The following is a 22,348-nucleotide window of genomic DNA, read 5'->3' on the forward strand; positions in this document are numbered from 1 at the left end:
GAAGTAATGATCAAGTGGTTCTACATAGAGCATGCAACCTACTCAACCAGATTATGAATTAACCAACGGAGCCAAAAATGTACCCCAGTAAATCTATAAAGACAAAAGATATTTAAGATATTTCAGGTGTGTATTCAAAATATGAAAGTTTATGATATTAATTCAATTTGTGTGTTAAATGTAGGGGATCTCTGGTGTACAGCATCAGTGATGCTATCAAGCATGATAAGCAGCCAATTACATTGAAGAATTCTCATGTACAGCAAACCAGGAAGTAACAAGCATTCACTTTTTATAATCTTACGTAAAGTGAAATAAAGATTACAACATACACATAGGGTAAAACTTTTAGCTTGGTGGGCGGGCATGTGCCCGACCTGACCAAGCATAAAATGACGCGCGATGTCGCTGGGCGAGCGATATTTCGGTCGGCGGGTGCATGCTGGAGTTGGCAGCGTGCCCGCCAACAAATAAAAGGCCTATTAAGGCCATTAAAAAGTTAATTAAAAGAAAATTTTTGCTGTCCATCCAACCTTACGGTTGGCAGGCAGGCAAAAAGGCCAAGCAGCCTTTGCATTTTTTGGAAACCTCATCCACAGGCGGGATGAGGTTTCCAAAAGCAAATAAAAATAAAAATAAAACTTTAATTTTTCATTAATAACATGTCCCTGCTCATGTGGCAGAATCACATGAGGGGTCATGTTTTATTACATTTATTAAATCTTTATTTTTTAAAAAAATCCGTTCATCCCCCTGAGGCAGATTTGTGCCTCAGGGAGATTTGCAAATGGCACTCACGCGCATGCATGAAGGTCACGCTCGCCCCACTTGCACTCCACCCACCACCCGTACAGGTAGCGCTCAGTGCTGTCGCTCGCGTTTCACGCTGGGTGGGCCTTAATTGGCTTCCCAACCACCCCCGCCAAGCCCGCCTGACATTGGAGAAATTCTGCCCATAGAATAAGGTAGAATCTGAAATATCATTAACAAATTTTTCAATGTTTTTAAAAATCTATGGAATTTTTAGCATAGAATGGTGACATTTGACATTTCACACATGTAAAATTAGGCTTTTGGGGCCAGAGGGTTTGTCCAATAGTAATTATGATTTCATACACCAGTAAAATCCCAGTGACACCTCATTCAACAAGGTGTAACTTTTTCAAGTGTTCTTACAGCAAGAATAATTGTGTAAAAAGTGAAAATTCATGCAAAATCGGTGATCTAATTGCTTTCCATCTGTGAGGACTTTAACAGTGCACCCAGTGGAAGAGTGAGGAATCAGTGACAGCAAATTCTGGATTTTTTGCAATTAAGAGTGCATGTGTTGATGGCAGAGGTTACTGTCAGTTTCACAGAGTAATGATGATGAACATTTTTCACTTCATAATATGATAGATTAATAAAGTGGACTGAACATTTTTAATAATATTTCTTATTGCATCCACATGTAAATACTTTGTACAAATTGTTATTTATTGTGTAATAGTTTTCCTCGTGTTGTAAAGCAGAATTTATACAAGTATAATTCAGACAGTTGGGAGAGGTTAAAACAATTTGGCCCTCTAGATGATAAAATATGGACAACTAGCTTTTCCTATGAGTCATGGCTGTGCTGAGCTTCAGATATGCTGCTAATTGCGGTTATATTAGTAACAGTAATAAATTCCCAATTAAGGCCTGCCCAGCATGACGTGCACCCGGAAGCACTTAGCGCTACCTGTGCGGGCGGGGGGAGGAGGGCGAGTCGCATGTGCGTGAAAGAGCACAGAAATCCCCTTGAAGCTCGGAGCTGCCTCAGGGAAATTGGTTTAATAATGAAACATCGCAAAAAATAAAAAATAAAATTACTCAGACATGTCCCCTCATGTGACATTGTCACATGAGCTGGGACATGTTTATGAATTTTCAGAACACATTTTATTAAATTACTAAAGACTTCATGAAACCTCATCCCGCCCGTGGATGAGGTTTCATGAAAAATGTGAAAGCCGCCTGGGCTCTTCACCTGCCTTAAGGTTGGACGGGCAGCTCTGAGAATCAGTTTAATTAGTTAATTACTGGCCTTAACAGGCCTTTGACAGGTCAGCGGGTGCGCAGCCGGCTCCGATGCGTGCCCGCCGAACTGATGATTGGAATGATGCGTCAGGCCAACGTCACTGCGCATCATTTTACGCATCGGCAAGCGGGGCCCGCTGCCGCAAACCGACCAGAAGACTCAGGCCATAAAAATTGTCTTTTTAGTGAGGTTATATGCTGCAGTCATCAGTGCATGGGTCCTGTCTGTCTAAGGTCATTAAAGTGTTAGATCAAGACAAGGAAACATTCTAAATTTGAATTCAGTCAATGCTGACTTTGCGAACTGTCAAAAAAACTGTCATAAAAACATAAAATAATAGCTGTAGCACAAACGGAGAGGAGCAGATCTCAGCACAGATTTGCACTAAAATTGCTCTGTGTATGGACGTTTTTAATTCGAGGGTATTCTAAAGAACTTATAATTGCTAAGCAGTAAGCTGTCAAATAGACCAACTTTTAATATATTTCCGAATCAGAGATCTTCCATATCAATTGTCATTTCATGTTAAACTAAGGACCGTTACGAATAGCAATACAAATGTCATTTTAGAGAAGATTGAAACAGTGGTCTATAAACTTATGTCCCTCGTCAGTTGAAAATCAGCCAGAAATAACATTCAGTGATATTTATTAATCATTTTCTGAAAACGCTCGCTTCACAACCCAGCTTCAATTTAAACCTTTTTCAAGTAAAGAATCAAAGAATGTAAGTTATACATCTCTTGTGCTCAGTTTGAATGCTGGCCAAAGTTGTAGGCAGGCACGCCACTTTCTGGTATATTATGTGGCTATAAACTATATGATATTAAAATGTCAAAGCTAGTTTTTTTGAAGTCATGGTTGTGATGATTAGTTTTGTATTGTGATATGAAAGGACCCCTCATAACACTCGGACCGAGATATCGTTCTTGCCCAGTTGGGAGTAGGATTTTTTAATAACTTATGCCAATCAAAAGTTGCTAACATTAAATTTAGTTTTTACAGGCCTAGTGGCAGTAAATAAGTTACAAACAGTGCTGTGTAGCTGTCATTTGATAGGAAAAGGTCAGCTCACAAGGAAGCTTTTTGTCTTTTTTATGAAAATGCTGAAGCAAGCAATGTCAAAATCCAGCTGCAACAACACGAATAAGCAAAGACAAATGATTGCTTTCACTGTTGGAGAGTGGATACGCAGTCTCAAATACTGAAACACTCCACAGTATTACAGAAACAGCTGTAATAACTGAAATGCAATGAACTCCCCCCCCCCCCCCCCCCCCCACCCGCCTCCACCCACTCTCCCATCCCACCAACACCCCCAAAAATTACTAAACTACACAAGAGGCAAACAGTGCTTTGCTCAGCTGGAAGGGACAGGAGGTGTTGCTTTCTTTATGGATTTGCTCTTTCACCTTTCTGAGGGAGGTGTCATGAGTTAAAAGTGATGGAGTGCACTCACTGTCTGTGACCTGCTGTGTCGGAGATGAACTTGAGACAGGATGCTTTCGCTCCATGGCCTGCCAAATACTAGCTGTTGCCAGGTGACAGCACATGGATTATATGGAATGCTTGGAAACCGTATCACTCATTCAGGCTTCTGGATAGAGCAGAAGGGATGCTTTTTCTCTTCATTATTCACCAGTCTTGTCACAGGGATTAAACAGACGGGTTGCCAAGCAACAGCACCGAGGAGGTCCTCTGCACACCTGCACCAAACAAGAAACCCAACACGAACTTGTCAAGTCCTGGAGGCATTCTGTTGTGGGAAAAATTATGTTCACTGGGTTTAGCGGGGAATTTTCTTGTTAATCGAATCCCTTTGCGTCTACTTAATGAGTACCCGTTCCCTAATACAGCTGTCAGAATTGTCTGCAACTACCATGAGAGATTGGACAAAATTCATAGAATCAAATTAGAATAAATTACACCAACATGGTGAACAAGTATGAAGTAAATCTGGCTAAATTTTGGGATATTGTGTTTTCTATTCATGCACTATCAACAGAAAGGGTGCACTCCTGTGTGAAAAATGACATTATACGGCTTCTTAACTGGGAAACAAAGGAAGTCCTGAGGGCAAACACTCTGCACTGGAATGTCTTGGCAAGTCGCCCAGCTGCTAATGAAGTAGTCAGCACTAGTCACTGCATCACATGCGTTATAAAGGCAGTGTCGGCTTATGCAAATTGCGTTTCTCATAAACTGCATTAGCATTTCCTCCACCAAATGAGAGGGAAAAAGGCTGCATGACCGACTGATTTCATTGGGACAATTCTGTAATAAGTACGTGATTGTAAGGTTTCACAAGGGCATTATGCATTCCCATCAGATCATGCTTCAGGCTGATAGACTACAGTCTGGGGAAAGAGGGGTAACTAATTCCGTATTAAAAAAGCAAAGACATTCATGCTACTGGTAAATCTGTTTGGTCACAAGGTGAACTTGTTCATCTAAAGACATTATGCATCTATAATAAACATGCGTAGGTCTTCCATGAGTTAGAGTATTATACTATAGATAGGCCAACTCTTATATTCTCTAGATATATAGGGGAGGATTTTATGTTTTGGGTAGGATCCTGATATCGGGATCAAATGTGGATCCCAACCATGCATTGTCCCAGGAATATTCACCACAGGGAATATGTGTGGGATCTTCCAGTCTGCAACCTGTCAATGCATCAAGGAGATGACAGTGCCCTGTTCAAGAGAGCTGTTGACTATGTGTGCTACTGCATTGATCCAGACAGACAGATGGAGAGGAGAATGTGGAGGAGGCTGGTGAGCAGGCAGCACAAGAGGTGAGAGGCATTGAGAGATGCACAATGGAGACAGGGGACAATTTCATACATACTCATTTTCTCATGACACTGATGCACTTTCATTGTCAGTGCAATAAAGACTCTAAATGAATCTGCTGTCACCTTCCTCATTTTCCACTCTCTCACTTAGCACCCACATTCACCAGGTTCACTGACAAAGCTGAGGAGCTGACCAGACATGGCTGCTGTAACAGTGGCACCCATTGAGGGAGCAAGGATGTAGATGACATCTGACAAGGCAATAAGAATATAAGGGATGACCAACGGCAGTGAGTCGAACCTTTAATGAAGAGGTACTACATAATAAAGTCTTAACATATACAAAATCTAAAAACCATGAACCCCATGTGCATATAGATGATCCCCTTAACTCACTAATGTGTGCTCTTATGAAGTACCACTCCTGTGCTTGCAGCTGAGGTGGAGGCAGGCTACTGATCATGCTGCCCCATAGACTGGGATGACAGTTGTGGCTGTTCTCTGGCTGCCTGAGGCCTGGAGAGCCCCAGCATGCCGCGGGGCTCCTAAATAGATGCAGGACCCTGCTCTGTGGTTGTGGCTACTGGAGGCACTGCCCCAGTAGGCAGGGGGGCTGAGCAGCCACTATTCACACCAGAAGCACCCTTAGAGTAGCCTCAAGCAACACAAGGCAGCCATTTCTCCTCTCTTGCGAGGCACACTTGTACCTCCCTGCTCACCTGAGAAGGATGAGTAACTAGGGGAGACTCCAGGTTCCTCATCCCCCTCTTGCCTATTGCCACTGCTGCATAGAACTCAGGTGAACAAGGTGATGGTATGCAGATCTCCAGCATCCACCTGGTCTGCTCTATCTGGCTTTCCATGAAGGTTACCAATCTCTTGATGGAGGAAGCCATGTGCTCACATACCTGTTAAATAGCTGCACTCATGGCCTGGATGGACTCCTCCATCAACCGTGTTTGGGTAGGCATAGGCTCTGGCAGCTCTGCCAGCTGTTCCCTTACTTCACGCTGCAGTTGCAGCATTTGGCATTTGGCCTGTTGCCGATAACTCCAGAGGCATATCATTAGCCTGGAGTTAAGCCTCGGCCTGGACTCCCACAGGCATCCAACTGTCAGTTGCCTCAGCCTCTGTCAGCTGCTCTGGTGCATAAGTGATGTGCTTACCAACTTATGACCCTAGGTCTATTTGTGAGCACATACCCACCAATGTAAAAGTAGCTGCGCTGTGCAGAGGTAAACATATGACACTGCATCCTCCAAGGATTCCTTCTCCTCAGATGTGGATTGTTGCCCCCTGATCTCTCCAGTCCTTTGGGATTACTCAGACCTGCATGAGAGACACAAACATTTCAGGGTTAAGGGCTTCCCATCAGCTCTTCCTAACCATACCTGATGTGGATCTTCATGTGTCCAGTGGTGGACACATGAGCACCACACCTCACGTGTGTCCCAGATGCACCCTTGTGTCCCTGTACTTGTTCACTCATTCTGCTCTGAAGACAATCCTGTTTTTCCATCAGTAATTGCTTTGCTGCCCCACAACCCAGCCAGTTCCAGGCCATCCTCCTCTGCCCGGGTCAGGAAACACAGGTCTGGGAGGCCTCCATCAGTATTGGTCAGAGAGAGCTCTTTGTTCTTGTGTGCATATTTGCCCTGCAAGCAGAAGGAGGAACACTGTTAGTTTCCCCATGCAGGCTAGTGCAACACCTATGCAGGTGGCAGCCCGTTAGTCCATAATGAGAACACACAAATGCCTCTTCCTTACGTCCTCTTTGCAGGGCTTGGTGTGGGTCAGCAAAGACTGAGATGCAGCCATACCTCTGACAGGATATGCTGCTGTCTGACCCCCTTGCCACCACCTGTGTTGTCACTCCCTCCCAATGCAGCGCCCCCTGTTATGCTGCCACACGCAAGTCCCAAAAAGGAAAGCAGTATGGAGAGCTCATAGCAAACAAGGTCACTGACTCATTTGCAGCACTTCACTCAGGTTCAGGGTGACCCCATAACTGCTGACCTCCTCCCACAGTCTCTGTCCAGGCTCACTGGGTCAGGCTAGATGGTTCCTTTTCCCTTCCCTGGGAAGAGGACTTCCTGCCTTGCAGCCTAGAGGAGAACCTGCAAGGAGGCATCATTAAACCATGGAACCACCAATATCTTTCTTCTGCCATGCTTGCAGCAGGCTCCAGTTCAGTTCCTTTGACACAGTCTGGCAGCATGGTGGGATGCTCTGCACAGTAGTCAGAAGGAGAGGCCTTTTCACAGAGCATCAGGCAACCCTTTAAAACAAGGCAGCAGGGCCTGCCATTCAGTCAGTGCCTTGCTTCTCACCTCTGCTGTTTAATTGGAGGGCCCCATAGATCCTGTGAATTTATTGACTGGCCATTATGTGATCACATTCGGCCAGCAGCCTAATGCTCAAACAGAAGCATTCTGGTGCTGCTGCTGGGACTTGTGGCCCCCGTGAGAATGTCAGTCCATTGTGTGAGAACTATAGAGAACTGTGACAAAGTCTTAAATAACTGGTCTGGGTTATCTCTGGTTGCAGTGGAAATACATTTTTTGGTTAGGCAGTAAGGCAAGTTTTGGGTTGTGTGAAATTACAAACTTTAACTACTTTTTCTATGGTCAAGTATGTTTCAGATAATAAAATTATGAATGCCTAAACACAAATGGGCCGAAATTGGTCTTAAGCCAGTTGCACAAAGTGGGCTCATAGTGAATTACCAACCTGCTACATTCTCCCATTGTTTTGATAAATATTGCCAAGATTATTAATTTCAAGCCAAGGAAAAGCACCGGTGAGACAAGAAAACAAGCCTCCAAAAAGAGTTTGAACGGGCATTTTGTGAACTTCAGTGGAAAGGAGATTGGGTGGAGTGCAAAATCGGCTGCCGATTTACGACAGCCTTGCTACCATAGACCAATTCCACCACCAAGGTGTATGTATGTTTGAATTGAAATGTACATATTAGATGGACAACCTTATTATGTATGGGGTAGAATCTTCAATAATAAATAAACAATTCACATTAAATACACTGTACAGGGGTCAAGCAATGATGCTCTGTGGCCATAACTTCATCAACAAACTAAAAAATGAAATTTTTTATATCCAATTATATCCAATATCCATTACAAGCCTACCGACTCCCACAGCTACCTCGGCTACAGCTCCTCACACCCCGCTTCCTGTAAGGACTCCATCCCATTCTCTCAGTTCCTTCGCCTCCGTCGCATCTGTTCTGATGATGCTACCTTCAAAAACAGTTCCTCTGACATGTCCTCCTTCTTCCTTAACCGAGGTTTTCCACCCACGGTCGTTGACAGGGCCCTCAACCGTGTCCAGCCCATCTCTCGCGCATCCGCCCTCACGCCTTCTCCTCCCTCCCAGAAACATGATAGGGTCCCCCTTGTCCTCACTTATCACCCCACCAGCCTCCGCATTCACAGGATCATCCTCCGCCATTTCCGCCAACTCCAGCATGATGCCACCACCAAACACATCTTCTCTTCACCCCCCCGGTGGCATTCCGTAGGGATCGGTCCCTCCGGGACACCCTGGTCCACTCCTCCATCACCCCCTACTCCTCAACCCCCACCTATGGCACCTCCCCATGCCCATGCAGAAGATGCAACACCTGCCCCTTCACTTCCTCTCTCCTCACCGTCCAAGGGCCCAAATACTCCTTTCAAGTGAAGCAACATTTCACTTGCATTTCCCCTAACTTAGTCTACTGCATTCATTGCTCCCAATGCGGTCTCCTCTACATTGGAGAGACCAAACACAAACTGGGTGACCGCTTTGCAGAACACCTGCGGTCTGTCTGCAAGAAAGACCCAAACCTCCCTGTCGCTTGCCATTTTAACACGCCACCCTGCTCTCTTGCCCACATGTCTGTCCTTGGCTTGCTGCATTGTTCCAGTGAAGCCCAACGCAAACTGGAGGAACAGCACCTCATCTTCCGACTAGGCACTTTACAGCCTTCCAGGCTGAATATTGAATTCAACAACTTTTGATCTTAAACTCCCTCCCCCATCCCCACCCCCTTCCCGTTTCTTCCCCCTCCCTTTTGTTTTTTCCAATAATTTATATAGATTTTTCTTTTCCCACCTAATTCCATTATTTTTAAATCTATAACTGTAATACCCTGTCGTCAGTCTTTCCACCCCACCTCCACTAGAGCTGTACCTTGAGTGTCCTGCCATCCATTCTTAATTAGCACATTCTCTTAGATAATATCACCACCTTTAACACCCCTTTGTTCCTTTTGTCTGTGACATCTTTTGATTATCTGATCCTATCACTCCTTGCTTGTCCCTACAACCACCCCCCGCCAAACTTCTCTCCCCTCATCCCCCCCTCCCCCCCCCCCCCACCCAACCTTAAACCAGCTTATATTTCACCCCTCTCCTAACTTTACTCAGTTCTGCCGAAGGGTCATGAGGACTCGAAATGTCAACTCTTTTCTTCTCCGCCGATGCTGCCAGACTTGCTGAGTTTTTCCAGGTAATTCTGTTTTTGTTTTGGATTTCCAGCATCCACAGTAGTTTTTTGTAAAAAATGAAATGAATCTTATTCAGCTATACTCTGAAAATGAACTTTGATAAGTTTACAGAAGAAAATTTTACACCTTAAGCTGGGCTTGATACATGCTTCATTTTTTAAAAGAAACATATCAAAAACTTAAATGAATGATAATATCCCTATGCCTGGATATGCAACATCAAGCAGCATTTACCTTAAATATAAATGTATCATCGATCAGAAACATTTATTATGCAATGAAATGTTCTCAATGCATGAAATTCTACAAGTAATTAATTGTTATTCTACAAGAGTAGCTGTTGAATTAATAAAGTTTCCATATAATTGATTCAGTTGACAATCATCAGATGAATTAGAGGCCTTTATTCAGGAATCATGCCTGTCCTTTAATTAGTCAATTAAGCCTAGAGACTAAAACATAGAATTGCATTGCATTTTACAGCACAGAAGCAGGCCATTTGGCTCAACAAATCTACGTCAATGTTTATGCTCCACCTGAGCTTCCTCCAACATCACAATTCACCCTATCAACGTATCCAAACCCGTTCTCTTTCATGTACATCTAGCTTCTTCTTAAATGCATCTGTGCTATTGGCCACACTACTCTATGTGGTAGCAAGTTCCTCATTCCTAACACACTTGAGTAAAGCAGTTTCTCCTGAATTCCTTATTTTACTTACCAGTAACTATGGGCAGAATTTTCGGGTCGGCGGGCGGGTGCGATTGGTGGGCCTGGGATCGGCCAGGAAACGGGCCACCATCTGTGATTGCCGCACAATCGCGATTTCATGCTGGCGGGCCAATTGAGGCCCACCCGTCGTGAAACGCAACTCCCCAGTGGTCAGGACTCCCCTGGCCCAATGGCGGCCGGTTTAAGATCATCCCCTTTGCGTTGTCAATAATTAAGTTATGGAGTCGAGTGCAGCTGGACATGGCAGACGGGAGAGCAAGTCAGGTGGGCACTCAGCCCCCCGCTTTTTGGATGTGTGCCTCACTGTACCCCTGGAGGAGGTGGCTCAATGGTGAGCAGGGAGGTCCAGAGCAACCTCACGTTGGTGCACGAGCTGTTTTTCGTCTCTGCGGGCTCCTCTCAGGGCACTATGGATGACGGCAGCAGCTCCTCCGCCCCTCCGCCATTGACCTGGCATATGATCAGGCTGCAATGACTGGGGAGATGCCAGCTGTGGCACTGGCTGTTCCCTCCCAGGCGGAGCCAGCACAGGCTCCACTGGTGAGAGGACGACCGCCAAGGTCATCAAGGCCAACAGGACAGCAGAGTCAGCAGGCTGCCTCCAATGCCAGTGCCAGCAAGGGGGCAGGCACCAAGTCGTAGCACTTGGAAACTTAAGTTAAAGGCACATGAGCGACAGTTCACAGGTGATTTTCTGTTTATTTATTTTTGGTTTATATGTCTGCTGATGTGGACATCAACACCAGTAATGGTAACGTTATTATGCATTCAATGTGACAATAACATTGAATTTGCTTTGGTTCTGATGGCCGAGTATGCTTCACCATTTTTTCTATTTGGTGCAGGGCACGCCAGTCTGTAATGCTCGATGTGAGTGGCTGGATACTTTATTGCACAGGCATCGAGTGGACTTTGGGTGCAAATGAAAGGGTTATTTCAGACATCCATGATGGAGGCAGCAGTCCTGGCATGAGGTGGAAGCAGATCTTTGGCAGTCTGGCTGAAGGAACGTTGGATTAAGGCGTCCCTGGCTTCCCTGCCTCCCTGGAGGTTACCAAGGTCTGCCTCCATGCCCTCAGTGTTCTCCTCACTGTGCTCCTCTTCTGACTCACTACTGGATTCATCCTCTGTGGCCTGTGCAACTGCCTCAAGATTCTCTTCCTCCAGTGTGTACCCCCCTTGCCAGTGCAAGATTGTGGAGAGCACAGCATACAACCACTATCAGTGACACCCACTGTGGGGGTTATTGTAGTGCTCCCCCTGAACGGTCCAGGCATCGGAAGCGCATCTTCAGAAGACCTATGGTCCTCTAGAGCACCGTCCTTGTGGAGGCATGACTCCTATTGTAACCCTGCTCTGCCTATGTTCTTCAGTGGCGGAGAGGCATCATAAGCGTCAGATAGCCCTTGTCACCCAGCAGCCATCCATCCAGCCGGGCTGGAGCACTGAAAAGTCTTCGCACCTGGGAGTGTTTCAGGATGTAAGCGTCATGGGAACTGCCAGGGTACCTTGCACAGACTTGCAGAATCTGCATCCTGTTGTCACACACTATCTGCACATTCATGGAGTGGAATTCCTTCTTGCTGACAAAGGCACCTGGCTGACCCGCTGGCACCTTGATGGCGACATGTGTGCAGTCGATGGCACCCAGGACGCAGGGGAACCCAGCAACCACTGCAAAGCCTCTGGCTCGCTCAGCCTGGCTGGCCTTGTCCTTATGGTAAAGAATAAAGCTCAGTACCCACCTGAACAAAGCTTCTGTCACCAGCTTCACGCAACTGTGGACAGCTGATTGGAACACTCCACAAAGATCCCCCACTGACCCCTGGAAAGAGCCGGCGGAATAGAAGTTGAGGGCCACTGTGACCAGAGCCACTGGCATGGGGTGTCCACCCACACAGTCAGAGCTGATCTCAGGCCCAATCATCTGACAAATAGAGGTCACGATCTCCCATGAGAGGTGGGGCCTCCTTCGTCATTGCACCTCAGACATATTGAGGTAGCTGCATCGCCACCTGTAAAACCTGGCAGCAGGATAGTGGCCCTTCCGCCTTGGACTTCCACTCTTGTACCTGCACCTCTCCTCCCACAGGTCCCTCCCCTGGAAGCTGCATTGGGACATCATGGAGGACTGAAATAACCCTTTCATTTTCACCAAAGTCCACTCAGTGCTTGTGCAATCAAGTATCCAGCCACTCACTTCTGCTCCCTTCTGCCCCTCTCTTCCTACTCAGAGGAGGTGCCACCTGCGGAGCCCACAGTCCCCATTACCAGGATTATAGAAGGCTGCCTGATACCTGGAAGGGTCCACATGGTCTGAATCCTCCAGAGGCCTCGGAGACACCAATAATTCCTGAAATGAAGCCTGGAAATGCTGACAATGAAGCCCCGAACAGAGGTGAAGCTGCCAAGTACCAGTAAGCAACCAGCAGCAAACTATGTCCAAAACTCCTCACTACCCACACTGGCAATGCTGCTGACTCTTTTTATCCCACACTTGGATGAGGCTTAGCAAATTGTCAGCTGCCCGCCTGCCCATTTTGCCCATGCGACGAGTGCGAAATTGCATGGGTAATGTAAAATCCAGCTTAATTGCCTTTTTAATGGCCTTAACTGGCCTCGTAATTGGTGGTGGGCATGACTCTGACTCCCGTGTGTGCCTGACGACGTCGAGACGTTCACCCGACATCATCATACGCTATTTTACACTCGAGCGAGTCAGACGCGCGCTCGTCCGCTCAGTGAAAAATTCTGCCCTATCTTATACTTATGGCCCCTAGTTTATCGATTCCCCTACAAGGAAAACACCTCCCCTAAGTCCACCCTATTGAACCCTTTATAATTTTAAAGACCTCTATCAGGTCACCCTTCAGACTTTTCTTTTCTAGAGAAAAAATGCCCTGGCCTAGACAGACTTTCCTGTTAGCTTAACTCTGGTATCATCTTTGTAAATCTTTTATGCACTTTCACCACTGCTTCTATATTATTACGTTATGTAATATGGTGACCAGGAATGTGTCTTAAGTGTGATCTATATAAGTTCTATATAAATTTAACATAACTTCCCTGCTTTTGAATTATATTCGTCTGGAAATGAACCTCAGTATTCAGTTTGCACATTTTATGGATTTGTTAACTTGTGTTGCTACTTTGAATGATTTGTGAATCTGTACTCCTAGATTTATTTTTGTGCCTCTATCCGCTTTGGACTCTTATTTTCCAAGGAATAGATGATCTCTTATTCCTTTTACTAAACAGTACCACCTTACTCCTTCCCATATTGGAATTGACTTGCCATTCTTCAAATGTGTTAATCTCTTCTTGATTTTGCCGTAACTTTCCTCAATATTAACTTATAATCCATCATTTGATGTAATCACAAATTTTGATATTGTATGCCTGATTTCCAATCCAAATAATCTATCTAAATGTTGAAAAGGTCCCAACACTTTTCTCTGTGGCACACTACTTCCCACCTTCCACCAGCCTGGGTAACCTAAATTAAAACATTGGCTTTCAGTATTATCTTAATCCTTTCTATTTTTTGTTTTGTAGCTGGTTTGCTATATATTCTGCTACTTGTCTCCTGACTCTACATGCTCTGACCTTACTTATGAGTCCACTATTATCTTATCCTACCTTATCAAAGGTCTTAGCTTTTACAAGCATTAGTGGATGCAATCCATCCAGACATTGGCTTTTATTCTCTCTTGTCCAGTTTACCAATTATGTTCCTCTTAATTATCTTACAAGCTTTGGTATTCATTATTCGGTATTCATTTTAGTATTCATTTTCACTCTTTTGGATCAGCTGGGTGTTGGACCCATGGAAAGTCATCTGTAATGCTCAAGTCAAATCACTGAAAAATCTGCACAGGTAGAGTTTTTGTCTACTTGACATGGGCAAAATTTTCCGTGCTCGAAGGCATCAGGCGTGCTCAGCAGTGTGAGCGGACAATATGGCGTTTTCCTGACTTTGTGAAACCAGTTTTCAATCATCAGTTCTGCCTGTCAATGGCAGGCTATGTTTCCCACCGTCAGATACGGAACCTCATTGTAATACATCTGCATACCATTAGAAGACCTGCCCACCCATGCTGGATCGTCCGCTCAGGTGGGCGGGAAAACGTACCAACGTGTTTCACAACTGTACATAAGCGACGTGCACCTGGCAGGTTGCAATTCGCTCGGGACTTGGAGGTTTGTTTGCCTACCTTGCTTCGGGCAGCACTCCCAGTCATCAGCACCAGGCTTCGCAGACAACACTACATCGCTTTTAGGGGTCCCTGGCGCCGGCCTCTACCTATCAGACCAGCCATAAGGCAGGGGTGGCTTCTCAATGGCTGCAAAACTAGGGCTTGCTTGGGGAGGGGGAGAAGTTGGCTCAAGCAAGAGAAGAGACTGCAGGACGAGGGCTGTACTGGGGAAGGGTCTATCCCCAGGGTGTGTGTGGAGGCACAATTTGATCTGTGCAAGTGGCATCAAGATGATGAGGGCTGAGGAGGCAGTCTTCAGAGGAGATCAGGCTAGATGGAGATGTGAAGGTGTTTGTGAGAAAGTGAGTGGTGATGTCACCTGAGCTGGCAGTGAGTGAGGTGCCAGCGGATGTTTGATGGGCTTGAGAGTGTGAGGTCAGAGTGATGAGAAAGTTGGCTTACCCTGGAGGCATGGATGAGATCATTCATCCTCTATCTGCATTGGATGACCAACTTCTTCTGTGCAGCATTGGCACTGAACACAACTACCATCATCTACCAAGCCAGAGTGGCAATGTTGCTGCACTTCCTGCGGCTAAAGCGGGTGTAGAAGACAACATGGCGGGCCTCCACAGTGTCCAAAAGGTGCTCAAGGGACACGGGAGGCTGCAGTCTTCTTGCCTTTCAGGGCCACGTCTTCTTTGCAGCAGTCCTGGGCTAGAAGCACTGAAAGGTGTGCACGTGGCTGCACTTTAAAGTTGGCACTCGGCATGATGAAGATGCGAGGTGACGGCGTGGCAGGCGAATCAGAGCCTGGCCGTTATCGAAACGACATGTTTCCTGGGAACCTATGATTAATGAGGCGGGATGGGATGATATGGCGTGAAAAGCTGCCATTGCAGCCAGCGGGTAAAATGTTGTTTTTCCCATTTGCTACCGCATTTAGTGCAAATCTTGGACAATTCCGTGGAGTGCACAAACTGTCTTTCTGTAGAAACACATCCACTTAACCACATTTAGAAAGCTTGCGTAGATTAGCACAGTCAAGCCATAGGTTCCCCAAGGTGTCCTGCTGACATTAAACCAACTGCAGACATACAGCCCACAACCATCAAAAAGCACCTGTTACCTTCCTATTTGTTCAATTACAATATTGGCTTTCAGTGTAATTTGGAACTCAGCAGCAAGAATCCCAGGTTCCAGTAGTGAGCTGGGCTGGCTATTTTGCCTAGACTGCCAAGAAGTGGCTGAGTAGGTATCAAATGTAGTATAAAGGGTTAACAGATGGGATATGCTAATGTATGATGCAGAGAATGATGTATGACTGACATCAGTCAGTAATGTATTAGACTCAAGAGAGAGAAGTTGGAATCATGTCTAGGAGCAACGCGCCTACTCTGTAACCTATTTAGATGTCATGCTAATAAATGAGTGTTAAGCTGGTGGCAGAGTATGTCTGCAGCGTGTCTAAGAACCAAGTCTTACTCCACGGTGGTAACCGTGGAGACATTGATATAAAAGTCATGCTGGTGTTAACAAAAGAGCCACAGACCAAAGCAACTTTTGAAAGTAGCTCCAAAAATTTCGTTGGAAGGAGGCACATTTGAGAGAGGTAACGATGACAGTACCTAGTGAGCAGTCCCTGCCCTTGCCCCGCCCATTTGACTGCCTCCAGGGCCCGCAGAGAAGCCAGGAGTGGGAGTAATGGAAATACCATTTTTCTCCGGTGCCAAGCAGTATCAGGTCTTCATGAAAAGGAGCCAAAGCTTCAAGTTAGTTCCATTCTTTATGCAATAGGTCCAGTAGCAGACAACACTCTCCCAAGGCACGGTGTGCAGGAGTCCACCGCAGACTTTGAGTCCATTCTTAAAGCATTTGAGACCCTTTTTAATCCACCATGCAACCCGGATATCAAGCGGGCGGTTCAGTGGATGTTGGGGCCTCAATTCCAAGTACTGAATTAGGCTAGAACTAAGAACGACTCTGAGGCGTCACATGACTCCGTGGATTGGATAGCCCAAGGGCAGTGACCCCACCATATGAAAGCCTGCCAAACCAAACGAAAGGGTGGGAAATTCCTCACCGGCAGCCATTTTGAGATACTTGCATGGTGGCGTGAAAACCCAGAATGAATGCCAACACTGCCCAGTAGGGGGCGTGGAATGCTTCCAGTGCGGCAAAAACTGGATATTTCAAGTGTTTCTGCAAATCCAGCAATTTTAATCAAAGTCACAGACTAACAAGTATTTATGAAACACATTCCTTCCAAGAAATGGAAAGTCAAAAAAAGGACAAAATTACTGAGCTTCTAGGGGAAGTAGATAGTCTTAAACCAGACTATTGGCCAATTATAGTCCAAGTCCAAGGCTTCGATATCACTTTTAAAATTGATACTGGAACTGCTAACATTTTAGCAGGTGACCTCAGCTAACTTCAGTCAATGATCTTTCATCCATTAGACATCAAGTTACAAAGTCCAGACAGTATAGACCTTCCAATCAATAGAAGGATTATTCCTTCTCTCAGCTCAAAGAGCCACAGATCATTGATCCTCTCTATGTTCTTCACAACAATGTACATCCTTTTTGAGTGGTGATGTTGATACACTTCTAGGAATCCTAGGAAAACCAGCTGATGCTTATCATTTGAACAACTCACTGTCTTTCATGCCTTCAACCTTTTATTTAGAAGCAGTGGAAATTCAGCCCTCAGAAGCTAAGGAAGTTTATATACTCAGCAGTAAGTTCCTTTCTTTCACAGAGACACCATCCACTAGATCCAGGGTGGATCTGGAAGTTGTGAATGTCTCAGTTCTTCACGGGGTGGATCGGAGGTGGCAGATACAGAAGGCTCTGCAGCAGACGGAGACCATCCTCATGAAACCTGCTGGACCTGAATTGGTTCTTCCTAGTGCGTGATGAGGAAGAATTCCTCTTGGTACTGAATGATCTCTTGGAGATTGAGGTTCTAGAAAATGAATCATCTTTCCCGTTGATGGATGCACCTTTTTATTTGCTTTTAGTGGCTGAACAGATCTTAGTTCCACTGACTCTACCGATGTATTGCCTACTTTACTTCCTGTTGTCCATGAAGAGTCTTCCAGAGGGAGTGCGTTGCCTGAGGCCATGTCAGAGTACCTTCCCAGTGTGAAAGTCAGTTGCCATGCATACTTCACTCCCAGCTGAAAGTCTTCTCTTCAGAGCTGAAGGTCAGCACAAAAGCTTTGGCAGAATCTTTACCACTCCTGAAGCTGCAGATCCTGTACAGCAATCTTGCCCCTGAGTTGATTGTCTACAGGAAATTTGTTTCATTGCAGAAGATGAGGATGTCTTGTCTCCATATTCTCATCAATTCTTCCCATTTCTCATAGTGGAGCAACCTCATACAGAGCAAAGTGTGGCTCTCTTACCACTGCCTACAGAAAGTAGATGGCCCTCTCAAAAAATCATTGGGAAATCATCTTGTCTTCTTTTCCTGACAGTCTTACAGGAAGTTGATTGCTCTTTTGTTCATCGTCTAAGTTCATGGAAATCTCAGATCTTCAAGGCCTTTTTAGCCTTTGATGCTGCAGTGGATGATAGAGCTGTGACAGTCTTCTTGGGAGGTGAAGATCATTCCTCTTCTGAAGCTTCTTCCCAGAGTCCTTCAAGGGAGCAACAAGGTCCTCAGAATAACCTAAGTTTTTCTCATCTAGTCCCAAAGGGTCCAAAGGGCGATTCTCTTCAGCCTTCTCTTTTCCATCAGCCCTTCATTGAAAAGTCTTTGTTGTCCTTGCAGTCAGTTATCCTGAAACCTACACTCAGTTTCCCAGCTATGCTGACAGCAATAATGCTAAAGTGTTGTTCTATTCTGCAGATGATGATGTCCTACCAGATGCAGAAGAAATCTCTCATGTCTCCAAGACACCTCCCCTGAGAGGCCAAAATGCTGTGGGAGATTGAATTCCCCGGGACTGTGACTTGGGAGGGGAAGAGTAGGAGTTGAGTAGAATCTGTAGTTGTAAAAAAGGAGTTATAGAAATGTAATGTAAATAGTTAAAGACATAGGCCGGGATTTTCCCGCCCAGTTGTGGCAGAACACATCACAAGAGATTCGGTGGCCCAGCCAAAAGTCCATTTACTTTTGGTTGGACCGCACGATCCCGGCGGCAGGCGTGGCCGGAAAATACTACTCACAGTTTAATTTGGTGTTAAAGAGTAGGATAGTATACTTGCGGGGGGGAGGTGTAGTGTAAAGGTTTAACAGATGAGATATGCTAATATATGACATAGTGATGATGTACTACTGACATCAATCAGTCATGTGTTAGACTCGAGAGAGAGGTTGGAGTCATGCCGAGGGCCAACATGCCTACTCTGTAACCTGTTTAGATGTAGTACTAATAAACAAGTGTTAAGCATGTACTAGAGTATGTCTACAGTGTGTGTCTAAGCGTGTCTAAGAACCAAGTCCCATGCCTAGAGTCCAAGACAGAAGGACGCAATATCAGAACACCAAGGGCAGAATTTTGCCCTTGGCATACGAGATCGGCGGGGGCGGGCGAGGGCAGTTGGGAAGCCAACCGCTGCCCGCGATTGGCAGCACACCGTGATTTTATGCGGGCGGGACAATTAAGACCAGCATGATACGCAAGCAGCAATGCTGAGCGCTGCCTGTGCGGGCGGGCAGGGGGGCGGGAGAGGGGAAGTGTGAGCAGGCCTAGCGCGAACTTCGTACATGTGCACAAGAGAGCGCAGAATAATCTCCCTGAGGCACAGAGCTGCCTCAGGAAGATGAAGAATATATTGAACAAATTATTGAAGAAATTATCAAAAATTTAATAAAACATGTCCTCTCATGTGACTCTGTCATACCAGGGACATGTTTTTAATTAAAAAATAAAGTTTTTATTTTATTTGTATTTGTTTTTGGAAACCTCATCTTGCCCATGGATGAGGTTTCCAAAAAAACGCAAAGGCCGCTTGGCCTTTTCGCCTGCCCGCCAACCATTAGGTTGAACGGGCAGTGAAAAATTAAACTCAATTGATAACTTAATGGCCTTAATAGGCCTTTTAATTGTCAGCAGGCGCGCTGCTGGTTCTGGCGCACGCCCACCGACCGAACTATCGCACGACTACGTGATGATGTTGGCACACTTGGCCGACATCATCAAGCGCCATTTCACGCTTGGTCAGGTCGGGCGCACGCTCACCCATCAAGCTAAAAATTCTGACCCAAGTTACCATGTTTGCCCAAGAGCTTTAATTTGGTACAGAGTTCTCATCCCTAGGTTTCTTTAGAAACAAATTCAAAGAAAATCCACTAAATAAACAGCCACTAGTTTATAATCAGACAACTACTATATTTGGGTTTCAGCCCACAATAGGTGGATTAGGTGGATGTTAGAGCAAAAGCTGCTCCTTGTTATGACTGATGCAGTTGGTAAAGAGGAGTTATTTTAAAAATTCCAGAGGGAAATTTTAAACAACTGTCTTAACCAATAATTTTAAGTGTTATTATTGAGATGCGACTCTAAACTCAGGAATCAGACCGCTAGTTCTCGAGGTTTTACGTTCAACTAAATGAAACATTTTATTATTTTGCACAGGCTAAAATATATGTGCACATGGCTACAAATTACTACTATCATAACCTAAATTCCCAAACTAATCTCCATTAAGGCAACAGCAACCCATAGACTTAGCCAAACACCAGGCAAAGTATTTTCACCTTACGAGTTCAAAATGAGGTTCTTTTCACTGTGAAGCCAGTTGGAGGCTTGCAGCTGCCTTTTGATCTTACATTGCCTCTGCTCTGCACACCTGAAAACTACTGAAGTTATGCCTACCAGCCCCATTGAATGTTAATTCTCATTGTATCAATAACCTCTTTGAACTTCACCTTTTAACAATGAAACCCCTTTCATGATACCAATTTTATTAGTAATATAAACATATGGATTGGTATCTGCTAGATAGGCATCAAGTTTTCACCCCACTTCTTGAATGCTCTGTTCAAAAAATGTGAATGCACGCTATCTCTCTTATATATGAAAACTAGTACATATCAAACCACCCAGACTAGCTGTCTTTAATCCAGTTAAGACATATCCACAGATTAAACCTCTATTTTAAAAGAAAAATATTTTCCAAAATATTATATACATTAATAGCTTCATGACACTCCTATCTTTGAGCCCGGAGATTGAGATTCACAACCTACCCATTGCTGTTGATGCAGGCAGCATGCAAACTTCATGATGTACCCCTATGTGCATGATTTCAGTGGGTAGCCCAATATGATCCTCACTGCTGGCTGGCGTTATGCACACAGGGGCCAATCATAAAATCATAGAATGCTTACAGCTAGTTCCACTCCCCCGCCTTTTCTCTGTAGCCCTGAAAATATTTTCTCTTCAGATAATTATCCAATTTCTTTTGAAAGTCACAATTGACTGTACCTCCACCACATTCTTAGGCACTGTATTCCATATTTGTGCAATTATTGTGTCCAATTTTGGACTCCATATTTAAGGAAAGATATACTTGCATTGTTTGTGTGTACAATGGAACTGGATGAAAGTCGGAAGGAAGTCTGCTCCTTGACAAGCCCAATCTTCAACATCAAAACCATCAACAGAATCAGCACTTGGAATGTCCAAACGTTTTTCCAACGTGAGAAGATATTCCTGGGCCAGAATTTTACATCCCGCAGGCAGGCTTTTTGTGGCCCATCCAACCTCAAGGTAGGCAGATGGGCCAATTGGCCAGACGGGCTTTACATTTTTTATGAAACCTCTTCCAAGGGCGGGATGAAATTTCCATTAGGATTTAAAATAAAAGGAAATATCTGGGGACTTTTTTTTAATGAAATCAGCTTTCAGGTGCTTGATTGTGCCACATGGGCATTTTCTGCAGCATTTTTGGGCTTTCTTTAATTATTTGGATGTCTGCAGCTCCCTCAGGCATCTGTCTGCCTTCAGGGAACTCACTGGAAGCACTCACCAGCACCTGCAGTGACATTGGTGCCTGCCCTCACCCCAACGGCAGTGCTGAGCCTTTCTCCAGACACGTTTCACTCTAGCTGGCCGTTATTTGGTCAGCCAGTGTAAGATCGCAGTCAGAGGCCGATTGCAGGCGGAAGCGCATTTCGCATCTGCTTCCGGGCCCGCCGATTGTGTGCACCCAATGAGCGCAAAATTCAGGCCCAGGTGTTGTGAGAAATGAGAACCTATTGACTTGCCAGCTCAGACATCAGCAGGATACAGTGAACAGTCCAAGGATGAGTCAGCAGTGAGGGCATGACGATTCTATACTCTGAACCAGAAGAACACCACACCCATGGAGTTGATCTCATACTCAACAGGTGCTCAACAAAAGTGTTAGTTGGATGGAAGCCAGTAATCATCCCCTTCAGATTCCACACCAAAGTCACGGTCATGCAAGTTTACGCACCAACAGAGGCAGACACAAAGGAAGAGAAAGATTAATTCTACCACCAATTGCAGAATGTGCTGGATGAGGCACCCAGCTATGATATCAAGCTACTGATCAACGACCTCAATGCTAAGCTCGAAGAGACCAGTAAGATCAGGACCTATGGGTCAGCAAGCATGCTCAATGGAAATAGTGAGCATCTGCTGGCCTTCTGCAACAGCAATGGGCTCAGCTTTGGGGATGCCATCTTCAAACACAAGGACATCCACAAAAAGACATCGGGGTCTCCAGATGGTGACACCCTGAATGAGGTTGACTGTATGTACATTAGTGGCAGATGGAGGGCATCACGACAAGATGTCCAGACTTGTTGAGGTGCTGATGTAGGATCGGACCACTACCTGTGTTGGGTAAGATTCACCTGAAGCTAGAGAGGACAACAACCACAATGTCACAAAGACCATTTGCAATGGAGAAACTGAAGGACAAGGACAAGGCAGACACTTTCCAGCTAGCCTTCCTCAACAGATTCAAGATACTACTGAGGTTGAGGAACAGTGGGAAATGCTGAAATAAGGGATTAAGGAGGGTGCGGACAACACCGTTGAGTGGAGGAGAGGAACCAACAAAGAACGATGGA

Source organism: Cetorhinus maximus, chromosome 2, assembly GCF_964194155.1.
Source record: "Cetorhinus maximus chromosome 2, sCetMax3.hap1.1, whole genome shotgun sequence".
NCBI lineage: Eukaryota > Metazoa > Chordata > Chondrichthyes > Lamniformes > Cetorhinidae > Cetorhinus > Cetorhinus maximus.